The sequence below is a fragment of the Staurois parvus genome, unplaced genomic scaffold (assembly GCF_062004578.1).
Source record: "Staurois parvus isolate SC_StPar_1 unplaced genomic scaffold, SC_StPar_1.0 ptg000282l, whole genome shotgun sequence".
NCBI classification, from domain to species: Eukaryota; Metazoa; Chordata; class Amphibia; order Anura; family Ranidae; genus Staurois; species Staurois parvus.
The window spans coordinates 13,821,133-13,837,369 of NW_028318078.1; the positions used below are offsets into that span (position 1 = coordinate 13,821,133).

General features: G+C 40.4%; 1 long non-coding RNA gene across 1 annotated transcript; it reads left to right on the top strand.

Annotated features, from left to right (window-relative positions):
- Nucleotides 1-344: 344 nt before the first annotated feature.
- LOC149458680 (uncharacterized) lies at nt 345-14,699 on the top strand. Its single transcript, XR_016313396.1, has 2 exons — nt 345-431; nt 11,211-14,699. It is a non-coding gene; the product is annotated as an uncharacterized LOC149458680 (long non-coding RNA).
- The last annotated feature ends 1,538 nt before the right edge of the window (nt 14,700-16,237 follow it).

A 16,237-nucleotide genomic window follows, 5' to 3' on the forward strand; every position in this document is an offset into this window, starting at 1 on the left:
TATGCAGAGAGTCTGTCTGGGCAGAGCCCTCCCTCCTTTAATTAACAGCACAGGGAGAGGGGCAGAGCTGAGCAAAAAAGTGCAGGAAATCAAGTTAACTGGTAACCTCCCGGTTGGGGCAGCAGCTGTCTCACTAACTAGCATTTCAACCTGTTTATACGCATTGTATTGTCATGTATACACATCTCTATTTATGAGGTATGATATATGGGTGGTATATTGTTTGGATTGTAGGAGGTGGATGAGAGCTATGTCTATGTTTATCATTTAAATGGCCACAGTAGCTCCACCCTGATAATTCTTGGAAGGAGAGGTACCTTGTGATATGTGAACATTTAAATTGTGGTATTGCAGCAGGTTGGTTTAGCTCTGAGGAAGGAGGCATGTCCCCTGGAATGCATTAGCCTTCCAACTGCAGTATACATGGTCAGGTGAGTTATGTTTGATATGCTTGTTCCTGCCCGTTCTCATGCTTTGTGAGTATGTTTTTGGCTGTTTTACCTAATAAACATTGGTGGGGGTAAGCACTAGGTGTTTGTGCCCTCCTGTGTGTTTTTAAAGCTCGGTTCCAGATTTCCCGGTCTGAGGTGGGCAGCATCGGACAGAGCATTACAGGTGGAGACACCATCGGATGTGCAATGGTTTGAGCACTTTAAAAATCAAACTTGTTATGCTGTGCAAAGACATGCTCAAGTCTGTCACATCAGATGATCAGTGTTTACCATATACCCACACATTATTTTGAAACTATGTTTGCTTTTACCCAGATCACAATTCTCCATGTGCAAACGAGCAGAAATTCCTAATGAAAGCCAGTGACAGCTGAGTCACAGCTTCCTACAACAGCGAAACTGACATTTAATTACCTAATCCTTTAAATCACCAGTCATAATTTCATTCAATTATCTTTAGTTTCCATGGGATTAAGTGTCACTACTTTTCTTTCTCATAACCATCTGAATATAGTAGTTAAAACACTATCATTTCTTTCTCAAAATCATCTGAATATGATAGTTAACAACATTATCAAGATCAGCTAGAAGCCAGTAATTCTAGAACAAATCAAAAAGGCAAACCGCAAAGAACTATGACTGCACAAAGTGACTTAAAGCTTAGCATCCAATTAAATTGAATGTATCTATAAACCCTGACAGTGAGCTTCTCTTATTTGATCCCTTTTGGCCTGTTAAACATACAGTTGAAAGAAGTACTGTAAATAAAGTTGGCCTTAAATCTCACCAAAATTAACTGAAATTAACCATATACAATATGTGGGACTAAAAACTGATAAATAAAAAGAGAGCTGTGCTCCTAACTACCTGTGCACAGAAGGTCCTAAGAATTACTTTATCTAAATTGCATTAAAAGATTACGAAAATAGCAAGAACAATAAATATAAAAATAAATTGCAACAGGTAAGTACTGGGAAAACTAGGAAGACACCTTCCAATAGAAATGATGCAACGGGGGATATATTCATTCATATCAATACTGCCTGTATGGCAGAATAGCTATAGTTCACTGTTTGAAAATGGCCCCAGCATTACCTGAAAAATATCAGACACAAAATGAATAAACCCACACCCAAAAGCTCAACATGTTTCGTCCCCAAAGAGTGGCTTTGTCAGGAAATGGTGTCATAAAATGTGCTCAAATAATCCAAGAAAAATAATGTACATAATGGTGACGATTCATGGCTGCCCCTATTTACAATAGCGCCTTGTGCATATGTACGATGACAATCACGCATGCCGCACGATGACATCATCAAGCATGCTCGTGATGACATCATCACACACGTTCAGTGCAATCATTGTGCCAAACTCATGAATGCGTAGTTCAATATTCCCCATATCTACAAACAGGCAGAAGCCTTAATGTCTGATGTACTCTTCAACGGGCCACTATTGTCATATTGTTCCAATCTAAGAAGCACTCCAATAATATAAGTTTCATATTCTCTAATGAAAGATAAAATAGAATACAGGCAATCAAAGTTTGATTTTATTCTTCTAATTATAAATTCCTAAATAACTAAAATAAGGATAATTTTTCAAAATTTACAGCGATTGCAAATGAGGCTCATATCTCAAAACAAATTAGTCCTATAGTGATGGCATGTCCCAAATAACAATAATTAATCCTGGACAAATGGTAAAAAAGGTAAAACCCTCATTAGGACCAGAGGGAGCGCTAGTGTCCAGTCTGAAAATCTATTCTGCTTTAGCTGTCAGCAGCAGTTTATCCAGGGCTCCTTTCCTCTGACACAATTTAAAGTGTTACTAAACCCAGGACCCTGCATTCACTATATCTAGTCTCACACAGTACATAGAACATGGAAATGCAATTATTTCAGTAAATATAAACTGCTAAATACCTTTCTTCATCAGCAGTTAGAGCAGTCTTGTGACTTCTGTCAGTGTCCAGCTGAGCACTGGTTAAAGCTTGTGGAAGGAGTTTCCATTTTGCTCTTGGAGGATTCAGAACCTCTGACCTCTGTCTGGACAGCGCTGATTGGCCCTGTGCTGATCATATGCACTCTCCCAAGAAAAAAAAACCTCTCTAGCAATGCACACCAAACTGAGCATGTGCAGAGTGACTTCATATGATATGTCTTATCAGGAGATAAGAGGGGGACACTAGAAGTCAGGGAGGATCAGAGAAGTCAGGATTAAACAGCCTTTTTACACAATGCAGATGATTAACTCCTTAGGTTCCACAGTGAATATAATAAGCATGCTTTACTACATATACAGACTGATTTTACTGTTGTGGGTTTAGCAACACTTTAATGTCTTGAATGACACAAAATTCAACAATACTGTTTTTATCCCAAATACAGTAAGTCTCTACGATGTCTTTTCTTCTTTTTTTTTTGAGAGTTACTTTGCTGACTTTGGCTCTTACCTCTGTTTATTATGTTTCTCTATATCTAGACATTTTCAGTGGAGTTTTTTTAATTACACTGAATTACATTACTCTCCTACTCTATCCAGAATACATGAAAATGTTTGTTATATATATTTTCAAGACTTTGTTCTTTTCCTGAACTTGAGCATTGTAAATTTTCAGGTTCTCCGTCAGGCTTTCTCCAGACTTTTCCCTCCTAAATTCCAGACCAGTTCCGAGTATCTTTTAGATGTTTTAAAGTCTAACCAACTACTCCACATTTTCCTAAATTGTTCCATATTGTCCTCATCCAAATGACACAACTCCTCCATCCTGAAAATATTATCAACTCTATTTAACCAATCATTTATTCTTGATGGCTCCGGGGCTTGCCAAAACTTGGGGATTAGGCCCTTAGCCGCACTGGTTAACCACTTGCACTCCTGAGGATTTACCCCCCTTAATGACCAGTCCTCTTTTTGCTACTCGGCACTGCACTAATTCAACTGATAATTGCGCGGTCATACAATGCTGCACCCAAACGAAATTTACGTCCTTTTTTCGCACAAATAGAGCTTTCTTTTGGGGGTATTTGATCACCTGTGCGCTTTTATTTTTCACACTATAAACAAAAAAGACCAAAATTTTGAAGAAAAACAATATTTTTTACTTTCAGCTATAAAAAATATATAGTAAACTCAAAGTTAGTTATAAATTTAGGCCAAACTGTATTCTGCTATGTTTTTGGTAAAAAAAATTCCAATACGTCTATATTGATTGGTTTGTGTGAAAGTTATAGCACCTACAAACTATGGTATAGATACTGCAATTTATGCCATTTTTTTTCTATACAGCGCTAGCTTAACGGACAATTGCACGGTCATGCAATACACTACATAAATGAAATTCATGTCCTTTTTTTCACACTAATAGAGCTTTCTTTTGGTGGTATTTTATCACCTGTGCACCTTTTATTTTCTATAAACAAAAACATTGTTGAAGAAAAAAATTTTTATTTTGAAAAAAACAATATTTTCTCATTTGTCATAAAAAATATCCCAAAAAAATTAAATTTTGTCATAAATTTAGGCCAAAATGTATTCTGCTACATGTTTTTGGTTAAAAAAAAGTGTATATTTATTGCTTTGTGTGAAAGTTATAGCGTCTACAAACTATGGTATAGATAACAGAATTTACACAGCTTTTACTTTCTGACTGCTCATCACATTTCTTGAGGTGCTAAAATACCAGGATAGTACAAACGTCCTCAAATGACCCCTTTTTGGAAAGTAGACACCCTAAGCTATCTGCTGAGAGGCATATTGAGTCCATGGAAGATTTATTTTTTTCCACAAGTTTCTGGAAAATGACAAAAACATTTTTTTTACACAAAGTTGTCATTTAAATTATTTATTTCTCGCACAAGCTATGGGTATTGTAACAGCGTATACCCAGAGATGGACGCGGTTCAACCATTTTGGTTTCAACCTCCATCTTGGCAAAGGGATTAACTGTCCTGACACATATATTTCTCCCTTATCCTTGCCCCACCCCTCCCTCTCACTGAGAGAAGACATCTGGCCAGTGTGTGTGTGTGTACTGTTTATGGGTCACTGGCCTGCCAAGGCATCTCTAGTTAGGTGCCAAGCTGTCTGTGAAAGCTGTATCCTTTCTCACCTAGGAAGAGATAGGACCAGCTTTCCCAATGGAGCTGAAGTCTCACTGGCCAAAGTACCTGTGTAATTTCACGCCTCGTGAAGGGATAGCTGAGCAGTCCCAGGAGTTGAAAGGGACTGTGAGCTAATAAACCTAGCTCAGTGTAGGTGACAGAATTAGATGAACACTTCTCAAATCAATTTTTCCCCTATGTCTCATATCTTGGAATATGAAAGACTTACATAAAAACTGGACACCTCGTCAGATGGCCAGTGAGCAGGCGAACAGTTTAATATGTCACTCGCTTAGCTCGGACTATCAGGAAGCTGAAACAAAGAACTCATGAACCATGCAATATATAATTTATTAATTCATATCTAAATAATCCTCAGACTTGTCTGCATAATAATATACCCACGGGTGAACTGTCGCTTGTGCAGATGCAGATGGAAAGTTATGGACCAGAATATGAATTATGAAAGATGTGGGCTCCAGTTTAGGGTTCCGCCTGATGATCCCTCCTTAAACAGGGGATTGGTCTTTTACTTCAGAACCACCCCCTGCTGGGAAACTTTAAAGCAGGCTGTCAAGCCTAAGAGTAGTAAGTTGAAGACATCTCCCATTTTTTACATCAATATACCACCTGGGGAGACCTGTGCCTTTCGCTCTGAAACGTGAAATGTGATCTGCTTACATCCAAGGCTTAATGGCAAGTAACTTAACCCCTTAACTTCTCCGTTATCTCTTTGCTGTGCTGTTTTCTATATATATATATATATATATATATATATATATACATGTAGATATATATATAAATATATATATATCTTAGTTACATCTTCTCTGTAAATATTTTTATTGCACCTGTTTGATCCTTTTAGTAATAAATCTCTCTTTCTGAAAGTGTTGAACTGTTTCTATGGCTCTTAATTGCAATTTATGAATCCCTACCTTTAAAGAGACGCTACTGTTTGTTTAATCCTCTGCATAACAGGCCTGTGTGATGACCGTGTTATGCAGTCGATTACATCAACCATTATAGTGTTATAGCTGAACGCTGATTTTCCTCTTTCTCTGATCAAAAAGCAGGTGGTGGCAGTGTGAAGGGGGTAATTAACCTGACCCAGTAACAATCGATTCAGGCTGCTGGCACATCGATCGGTATCCATTAGCTGGAAAATCATTGTGCAGGGTGCAGCTGGGTGTGGCATTGTTACGCACGTCACATCGCGGTTGTAGATCGGTTAGCCCTTCGGTCACGAGTTTGGTGAGAAGATCTGGGGTCTGACGCCGCGATCGTGACAGGTATATGTGGAATTACACCCCAAAATACATTCTGCTACGTCTGCCGAGCATGGGGATACCACAAGTGTGAGACTTTTTGGGAGCCTAGCCACATACAGGAGCCTAAAATCCAATGACCACTTTGAAAGCCTGAAGGTACGAAACTTCCTCATTTCACTTCCTGAATACCTATCACAGTTTCGAAGGCCTAGACATGCCAGGATAGCACCAAGCCCCCCCAAATGACCCCTTTCTGGAAAGTAGACACCCCAAGGAATATAAAAAGAGGCATGGTGAGTATTTTTCAGATCTATTTTTTTCTTACAAGGTTCTTAAAGAAAATAGAAAAAATATGTTTTTGGTTTTTTTCTTCATTTTCCAAAAACTTGTGGCAACAAATGAAATCTGCAAAATACTTACCATGCTTCTTATAAAATTCCTTGGGGTGTCCACTTTCCAAAAAGGGGTCATTTGGGGGGGGTTAGGTGCTATCCTGAGGAATGAGGAAATAAAGCCCTTTAAAGGTCTTAAGGTGCTTATTGCATTTTGGGGTCCTGTACTTTGCTAGACTGCCAAAATGTCTCTCACATGTGGTACCCCCATACTTGGGAGAAGTAGCAGAATCTATTTTGTGGAGTAATTCCACATATACCCATGGCATGTGTGAGCAATAAATCATTTAAGTGACAATTTTGTGTAAAAAAAAAAATGTTTGTCATTTTCCAAAAACTTGTGGTAAAAAAACAAATTCTTCTATTGATTCAACTTGCCTCTCCACAAATAGCTTGGGGTGTCTACTTTCCAAAAAGGGGTCGTTTTGGGGGGGTGGGGGCATTTTATGCCCAGCATTAGAAGTTTATGCCACACATCATTTACTCTTCTAACCACCTGAAGATCAAGCCTTTTCTGACACTTTTTGTTCACATGAAAAAAATCTGTATTTTTTGCTAGGAAATTAATTTAAACCCCCAAACATTATATATTTTTTTAAAGCAGACACCCTAGTGAATAAAACAGTGGGTACTACAATTTTGTATAGCATATAGTACTTGTGCAGCGATTTTTCAAAAGCACATTTTTTTTAAAAAATACACTTTTTTTACTTTTAATGCACAAAAACACAATATATTGGCCAATTATTTGGTAAAATATAAAAGATGATGGTATGCCGAGTAAATAGATATCAAACATGGCATGCTTTAAAACTGCACATGCCCCGTGCAATGGCGACAAACTGCATACATTTTTAATATCCATAGGCAATGCTTTAAAAGCCTTTAAAAGCTACCATTTTAAATTTACAGAGGAGGTCTAGTGTGAGAATTACTGCCCTTGATCTGACGTTCACGGTGATACCTCACATGCATGGTGCAACCGCTGTTTACATACCGGCACAGGGTCAATGCTTGTGCACACAGGTGTGTGCACATGGGAGGGGCGAGTTTGTTTTATTTTTCAAGTTATTTAGATTTTTTGTATTATTTTTACACTGTACCTTTTATTTTATTTTTTTTATCACTTTTAATGCTATCACAGGGAATGCAAATATCCCCTATAACTTTGTCATATATTCTTTGGGCATTGTCATATATTCTTTTTTCAGAAATCTGGGTTCTATCAGACTCTAGATATCTACCCTTACATTATCTAATCAAACCAAAATCGGAGTGATCAGATGCTTTCCCAATTTACAAATGGCACTGTTTATATCCTATGAAACTGAAGTGATGAAATGCTTGTAGTCAGGGGAGGACTGACAACTCATGGGGCCCCCAGGAAATAGGGGATCATGGGGCCCCTGTGTCCTTGCCCACACTCAAAGCACACCCAAAAAAGCCTATAAAAAGTACCAGAGGCATTTCATGGGGCCCCCTACTGACCCTGGGCCCTCGGGCAGTGCCCGAGTGCTCTAATGGTCAGTCCAACCCTGCTCATAGCTTCCGATTTCTTAGGCTATAGAGATGATTGGCACCACACTGGTCTTCAATAAGCTCTATGGTCAGCTGGCAGAAACACTGACTGCATTCTCAGTTTCCCCCGATGGCACGGGACTGCCCGAGAAGGCCGTGGAAGACAGCGGGGGGGGGGGCATCATCTCCGCTTGTAAAAGCAATCCTGCAGCTAATTAGCCACTAGGATTGCTTTTACAAGAAGGTTGATCACTGACTGAAAAAAATTATACCAGGATGATGCCTGCAGCTGTAGGCATCATCCTGGTATAACCACTCAAAGTCCAGTGATGTACCAGTACGTCGCTGATCCTTGTTGGGTAAATATGCTATGTTCTTTTTTTTCTGTATGCAGCCTGTGGACTGAATGTAAAAAAGGGAAGAAATCTCTGCCAGAAAAAGTGTGTGTTATGCCCACCATTAGAATATACAGCCCTGCATCCACCCACTTCTAATGGTGGGCACACATTAGGTCACACTTTGCCACATGCGCCAGTTCCAAGATTGTACAAATGTCTAAATAGTGGCACGCTTGAATAAAAATTGTCCACGTATAAGTGGTACCCCATATGGAAAAAGGATGACACCAAGTCCCAAACTATCTTGTCACTACTCCCCATGTAGTGTGGGCATCCGGTGGGCTCCACGTGACTATCTTTTTCCCTCATAAATCCAAAACTTATAAGTATAGCCTGTTGCCCTCTCACAGGTCTTCTACATCTTGACACCATATTTGGCACGCTTGCTGGAGAGAAATTGTTTGAATGCAAGGTGGCCAGAAAAATTAATCAGGGACTCATCAACGCAGATTTTTTGCTGGGGAGTATAGACATCTGCAAATTTTTGGTTAAGGTGATTTGCAAGGGGCTGAATTTTGTGGAGCCGGTCAAATTCAGATTTATCCCGAGGGTGACAGAGTATATTGTCATTGAAATGCATAAAACACATTATACTCTCATATCTATGCCTGGTCATGGCAGCAGAGAACACAGCCATATGATGAATCAGGTCTGTGAACCAATACATTACAATACCGCAATTCATATTTTTTTTAATGCCCATGTTGAGGGTTAGGCCCAAAAAAAATGTATATTCGGAAACCGTAATGAGTTTCCATGCGACTGGTCTGGCAAGGTTTGAATTTGGGTTGGTGGCGATAAATTGTGCATATAAATTGCTTTGATCTACAATCAACGCATATAGATATATAGAATGAAAAACAGCTCCAAAAATCAAGGGGAGTAGTTAAATTTGCTATTTCTACCTGAATTCCGGGTTGGGCAGTGAATGGGGGAAGTACAGGTGCTGCAGAATTTGTGGGCTGTCAGTAGGGATTTGCAAGCACATCCGGAAGGATACTAGGAGCTCTATGGGCCTGTGTGCGAATTCTTGGTGGCTGCGAGACAATACTTGTGCTCGCCACCACACCGGCTTGTACTGCACTTATGGGACTCGCCACGTCACCAAGTCATACTGCAGTGCTGGTATTATTATTAAACAGGATTTATATGGCACCAACAGTTTGCTCAGCGCTTTACAGTATAACGGGAGATAATACAGCAACAATGCAGTTCAATACAAGAGGGTTAGGAGGGCCTTGATCCTGGGAGCTTACAATCTAAGAGACCAAGATGTTCTAGACTGCTGGTGCTCGCCAGTTCACCAAAAGGTAGCGCAGCACTAGTACTGGCACTCTGCTGCATATGAGAGTCCTCAAAATTTACCGACAAGTGCTAATAGAGATCAGGCCTGATTCTGCGAACACTGCGGTTTTGTGTGCATTGTATCAAGTGACAGTGAGCTACTGACACTGCACTTGCTGGGGGAGAAGGAGGGGGGGTAAGCGTAGGGGCTAAACACAGGTGCTGGCAGGTACTGGGGCTGATCCCGCTAACGCTGCATTTTTGGCGACGCTATACTAATGTGAACGCTGGTATAGTGCTGATCTGATCAAAGATATTGATCCGTTCAGACACTATACTAGCAATGGAGGTTTATTGTGCATGAGCGTGTTCCTGGCAGTCAAGGGGTTAAATGTGATGACTGGTGTACTGAAGGGCAATCTGACGCCACCTGGGGGGGCGTGAAAACCACGGGAGCACAAATTATGTATATATATATGTGATTTTGCACACCCATGCTGCCCTGTAGCAGTATTTCTGCTATAGGGCGGTCAGGAAGCGGTTGCAGAAGCGGTTTGTGTTACGGCGCTGCGTTACTTTAACTGACAATTGCGCGGTCATGCAACACTACACCCAAATTAAATTTATGTCCTTTTTTTCCACACGAATTGAGTTTTCTTTTGGTGGTAATTGATCGCCTGTGCGTTTTTTATTTTTTGCGCTATAAAAAAAAGGCTGACAATTTTGAGAAAAAAAACAATATTTTGGACGTTTTGCTATAAAACATGTGCAGTAATAAAATTTAAAAATCAAATTTTGTCATAAATTTTGGCCAAAATGTATTCTGCGACATGTCTTTGCTAAAAAAAATCCCAATACGTGTAAATTAATTGGTTTATGTGAAAGTTATAGTGTCTACAAATGGCGGGAAAGATACTGGGATTTTTTTTTTTATAATAATAATGGCGGCGATCAGCGATTTATGACAGTGATCAGCAACTTATGGTGGGACTGCGGCGGACATTTTGACACTGGGGGGGAACTGACTTGGGGTCACTGACATCCCCAGTGACACCAATACAGTGATCAGTGAAAAAAAAAACACTGACACTGTTCTAATGGCACTGGGGAGGAAGGGGTTAACATTTTATCCAATCAAAGGGTTAACTGTGTGAGGGGAGTGTTTTACTAGTGGGCGGGGGGTGTGTACTTCACAGGAACACACTGATCCCCAGAGCTAAACTCTGCTCTCAGGATCATTATGTTAGGAACTTACAGGGAGCAGAGCTGCAGTGTAAACACTGAAACCGTGCTCCCTGTCAGTGATTGCCGGTAATCGCCAGGTAATGACCGGCCAGGACCCGGTGATTGACACCCGCAGCCTACCTATTTTGCAAAATTACGTTTTAAAACATGATTTTGCTCAGGGGTGCCGCCCTGTGGCCGTTTTAGTACAGTGGCTGGACGGCAACCAGTTAAATTATATAATACCTTGTTTTTATACTGTCTACCTACAAGCTCACCGTAAAATAAACACATCCATGGGTCCTTTTGTATAGTAATCCCACTAATTTTTCTGATACAGTGAATTATTTCCTTCCAAAAATCCTGTATTTTCTGGCAGTTCCACCATATATGTGCCATTGTGCCCTTTTTCCCACAACCTCTCCAACATAAAGGTGAAACATCCCCTTGCTGTTTATGTGCTACACTCTGTGTAATATACCATCTCCTCAAACATTTGTAATTAATTTCTATTGTGCTCATATTTGTCACCCCATGTGTTAATTTCTTTCTTTCTTTCCTCCAGATGTAAAGAATGCCCCCTTGTCCTCTGTGATGACCTTGGGGTGAAGAGCTCTACACCGAGTTCACTATATGAACCACTGATGTATTTATACATTGATCATATTCCCCCTTAATATCCTCTTCTCAAGAGAGAATAAATTCAGTTCCTCTAATCTTTCCTCAAAGCTGATCTCCTCCATGCCTCGTATCAGTTTGGTTGCCCTTCTCTGTACTTTCTCCAGTTCCCCAAAGTTCTTTTTGTGAATTGGTGCCCAAAACTGAACTGCATATTCCAGATGAGGTGTTACTAATGATTTGTTCAGGGGTAATATGATATCTCTCTCTCGAGTCTATACCTCTTTTTATACAAGAGAGGATTTTGCTCGCTTTAGAAACCACAGCTTGGCATTGCATGCCATTATTAAGCTTGTGATCTACCAGAACTCCCAGATCCTTCTCCCCCATTGATTCCCCCAGTTGTACTCCCCCTAGTATGTATGATGCATGCATATTCTTAGCCCTCAAGTGCACAACCTTACATTTACCAACATTAAACCTCATTTGCAACATAGTTGCCCAATTAAACAGTGCATTGAGGTCGGCTTGTAAATTGCAGACATCCTGTAAGGACCGTTATTCCACTGCACAGCTTGGTGTCATCTGCAAAGACTGAAATGGTATTTTTAATGCCAGACCCTATATTGTTTAATAAATATATTGAAAAGTAAGGGTCCTAACACTGAACCTTGGCGTACACCACTGACGACCCTAGACCATTCAGAGTATGAATCATTAACCACTATTCTTTGAATACGATCTTTTAGCCAGTTTTCTATCCATTTACATACGGATTTTTCCAAGACCGTAGACTTTACCTTACACATTAACCGTGTGTGGAGAACTGTGTCAAACACTTTTGTAAAATCCAAGTATACCACGTCCACCGCCATCCCTCTGTCCAAGGTTTTGCTCTCCCCCTCATAAAAATCAGATTTGTTTGACACCTGTCTTTCATGAATCCATGCTGTCTGTTGCTTAAAATATTTTTTCCAGCAAGAACTCATCTATGTGGTCCTTTATTAAACTCTCCAGTATCTTCCCAATTATAGAAGTTAAACTAATAGGTCTATAATTACTTAGTAAAGATTTGACCCATTTTTAAATATTGGCACCACATTGTCTTTACGCCAATCCAGTGGTACTATGTCAGTCATTAAAGAGTCCCTAAAAATTAGAAAAAATGGCTTTGAAATGACAGAGCTCAATTCTTTAAGGACCCATGGGTGTATGCCATCCAGTCCAGGTGCTTTATTCACCTTTATGCAATCTAAATATTTTTGGATCATATCAATTGTGAGCCAATGCGGATCATCTGGAGCTGTTTCAATACCATGCCTATTATGGACAAGAGCTCCCCCATGCTCCTTTGTATACACAGAACTGAAGAAGGTATTTAATAAATTTGCCTTCTCTTTGTCCACAGTCACCCACTCTAAATATTTTAAATATTTTATTCCTTTGTTGCTCATTCAATTCTGTTCCAAGCTCCCTTTCCCATTTTTCCAAGAACCCAGGAGGATCAACTCCCTCCATATCTATCAGGATCTTAAATATCCTGGAGGTGGCTTGTTTTGGAACTGTATTGACATTGAATAGTTGTTCAAATGGGTACATATCCTCCGCAGTCCTCAATGGTTGAGGGAACGATGAAACAAAATGTCCCAATTGTCCATACTGCTACTCGTCTAATGTAAAAAATAAATAATTTTTTCCCTTTAACTCTTGTTATGTGTGTAATTTCCCCTTATGCAAAATATCTTTCAAACATGCATTTTTATCTTTAATCCATTTACCAGAGATTATGTCCTTCCCTGGAGGGAAATACTCCGTATCTGCCAAAGGAGTGAGAACGGAATTATATTTCCATCCTTTCTGCTTATAAATTCTATCTCACACACTTAACATCTTTTTTTCAGAGGACTAATATTCTCATCTAGTGTACGAATTGTATGTGGTATCCATACAATCTTCCCTAACTGTGCCTTACTTAGTGGTCCTTCCATATTAACCCAACCTTTCCCTTGTGAATTAAAAGTCCAATCTACTATTCCTGATAATAACACCGCTAAATAATATTTCCTAAAATTAGGCAACCCTAGTCCCCCATTCCTTTTAACCCTACACAATACTTTATAATGGATTCTTGGTTTCTTATTTGCCCATATAAACCTGAGTATCAAATTCTTTATTACCCCAAAGAAAGACCCTGGCAGGTTAATTGGGAGCATGTGAAACTTTAAGCTTTTTATTGAAGGAGTAAATTTTATTCCCAGATAGCCTATTTCCTTTCCTTCTATGTGAAAGGAAACTCTTTTTGAAGACTCAACTTCTCTTGCTTCGAAATATTAACATTTAAGATCTCTGTCTTTACAGAGTTTATTTTTAGATTTGACAGCTTGCCAAATTGTTTTAATAGTCTCATTAGATTAGGCAACGTTATTCTAGGATTTACTATTTAAAATAGCATTTTGTGTGTGTATGCTGCCACCTTATGCTCCACCCCCCTTTCTTTACTCCCACTATATGTACACATCGTCTTACCCTTTCCAAGATAGGTTCCAATGATAATACAAACAACAATGGCAATAGTTGGCATCCCTGCCTAGTACCATTATACATTTTAAAAGACTGGGAGAAGAATCTGTTGACCTTAACAGCTGCTGATGGACCGTTAAAAAAGCCCTTTTATCCACTTCAACATTTTGGGCCCTAATCCGAAGACGTCTAACGTATCGAACATAAATCCCCAGTCAACCCTGTCAAAAGCCTTCTCGGCATCTATCGACAGAAATATTGTCGGCTGTTTCTCTCTCTTTACTCTTTGCAGAAGGAACAATGATCTCAGCCCATTGTCCCGCCCCTCTCTTCCAGGGACAAATCCTACCTGGTCCGCATGTATCCACTCCAGCAGGCTGGGAGCTGGAAAGGAAAACCTCAATTGTTCCACAGTCTAGAAGGAAGGACAGCCTGTCAGCAGGGAAAGAAACCAGTCCAGCGTAAGGCCTGAAAGCAACTTCACCTTTACAGCTACAGGAACATGCCAGAGTGAGTACTTCTACACCCGCTGGGCCTGCAAGTGAGAGGGTGGTCATGTGCAATACCCAATAGTTCTCCCTGGGACTGCATTCTTTGTGTCTCGGAATACCTTGCCCTGGGATACTCTCATGACAGTTAGGTGGATGAGGAGCTTTTCATCTGGGGTCTGAAGAGGTTCATTTAATGGGGCTAAGTACTCTTAGTAAAGACTATGTGTTGATTTCTTCAAAAGGACAAGAGCCGCTCCTGAAGGAGTAAAGGGTCCAGGATCTATATTTATGTGCTTTTTGCTGAATTTTTTTACTTTTTGTACATAAGAAGTTGTCCTACAAGTTGTTTCAGTTCCATTGGGCATCCCATATACCCCTAGACCCTATCCAAGTTGTTAACCCCTAATAAAACAACAAAAAACCAAGCTCATGGACTGTTTACTGACTGTGGATGCAAGAGTGGAAAATGTGTGTTGCTTGGCTGTGCAGAGTTTAGGAGGACCCAAAACTCAGTGGATCCTGTGGGGGTAGCACTACAGGTATTTACTATACTTGCAGGATCTTTAATGGGAGCAGCTGCTAAATTGTTTGGGTCTATTAATTCAGTGATCCTGAATCCTTGATGGAATTAGCTCCTGGATTGCTAAATGTAAAAGATAAAATGCTCATTAAAGAACCATTTAGGTTATGCTGTGAGTCTCCGGGTGACAGAAGTAAATATCACAGTAGCTGAGGCCACATGGTGATGTGGAATGTGGGCTTTCTGGTTCAGGCATGTTGCCTCAGGGTGTACATGAGTAATGACAGTTTCTCAGTAACTCTTAAGGTGTATTCTATCTCAAGTTTCCTGAAGAACAAAGTTCATTTGTAACTGACCCATTTTTATTAGCTTAAAAAACTCCATCCAAAAACTGCTATCTAACTGTATATTTGAGTTAAGTAGGCAAGGGTTAGATCCTACATCAGCCTTGGTAGATCCAAAGCTTAATGGTGGCCACCAGACCAGACATAGAGAGGGAAATCACCCACTTGCTTAATGTCAGCTATCAAAGGTTTCTCCTCACTTTAGGAATATTTTAATTCACTTCTGTTGTTTAAAAGGGAAAATCTCTGTGCATGATATCCAATCAGCTTCTAACTTCAGATTGTTCAATTAACCACTTGCCTACCGTGCACTTATACCCCCTTCCTTACCAGGCCAATTTTCAGCTTTCAGCGCTGCCGCACTTTGATTGACAATTGCGCGGTCATGCAACATTGTACCCATATGAAATTTTGATCATTTTTTTCTCACAAATAGAGCTTTCTTTTGGTGGTATTTAATCGCCACTGGGCGCTTTACTTTTTGCGCTATAAATTAAAAAAAGTGCAAAAAATTTGAAAAAAAAAAAAAGTTTATTTGTTTCTTTTATAAAATTTTTCAAACAGGTATTTTTTCTCCTTCACTGATTTGCGTTGATGAGGCGGCACTGATGGGCACTGATAGGCGGCACTGATGGGCACTGATAGGCAGCACTAAAGGGCACTGATAGGCAGTACTAATGAGGTGGCACGGATAGGCGGCACTGATAGACAGCACTAATTAGGGGTCACGGATAGGCGGCACTGATATGCAGCACTGATAGGCGGCACTGATAGGTGACACTGATGATGGGTACTGATAGACGGCACTGACTGGCATCACTTCTGGGCACTGACTGGCGGCACTGACTGGCACAACCCCTGGGCACTGACTGGTGGCACTGACTGGCAGCACTGGTGGTTGGCACTGGTGGGTGGCACTGGTGGACAGCACTGGTGGGTGGGCACAGGTGGGTGGCACTGGTGGGCACAGGTGGGTGGCACTGGTGGGCACAGGTGGGTGGGCACAGGTGAGTGGCACTGCTGGGCACATGTAGGTGGCACTTCTGGGCACAGGTAGGTGGCACTGCAGAGTGGCACAGGTGGGGGCACTGCTGGGCAC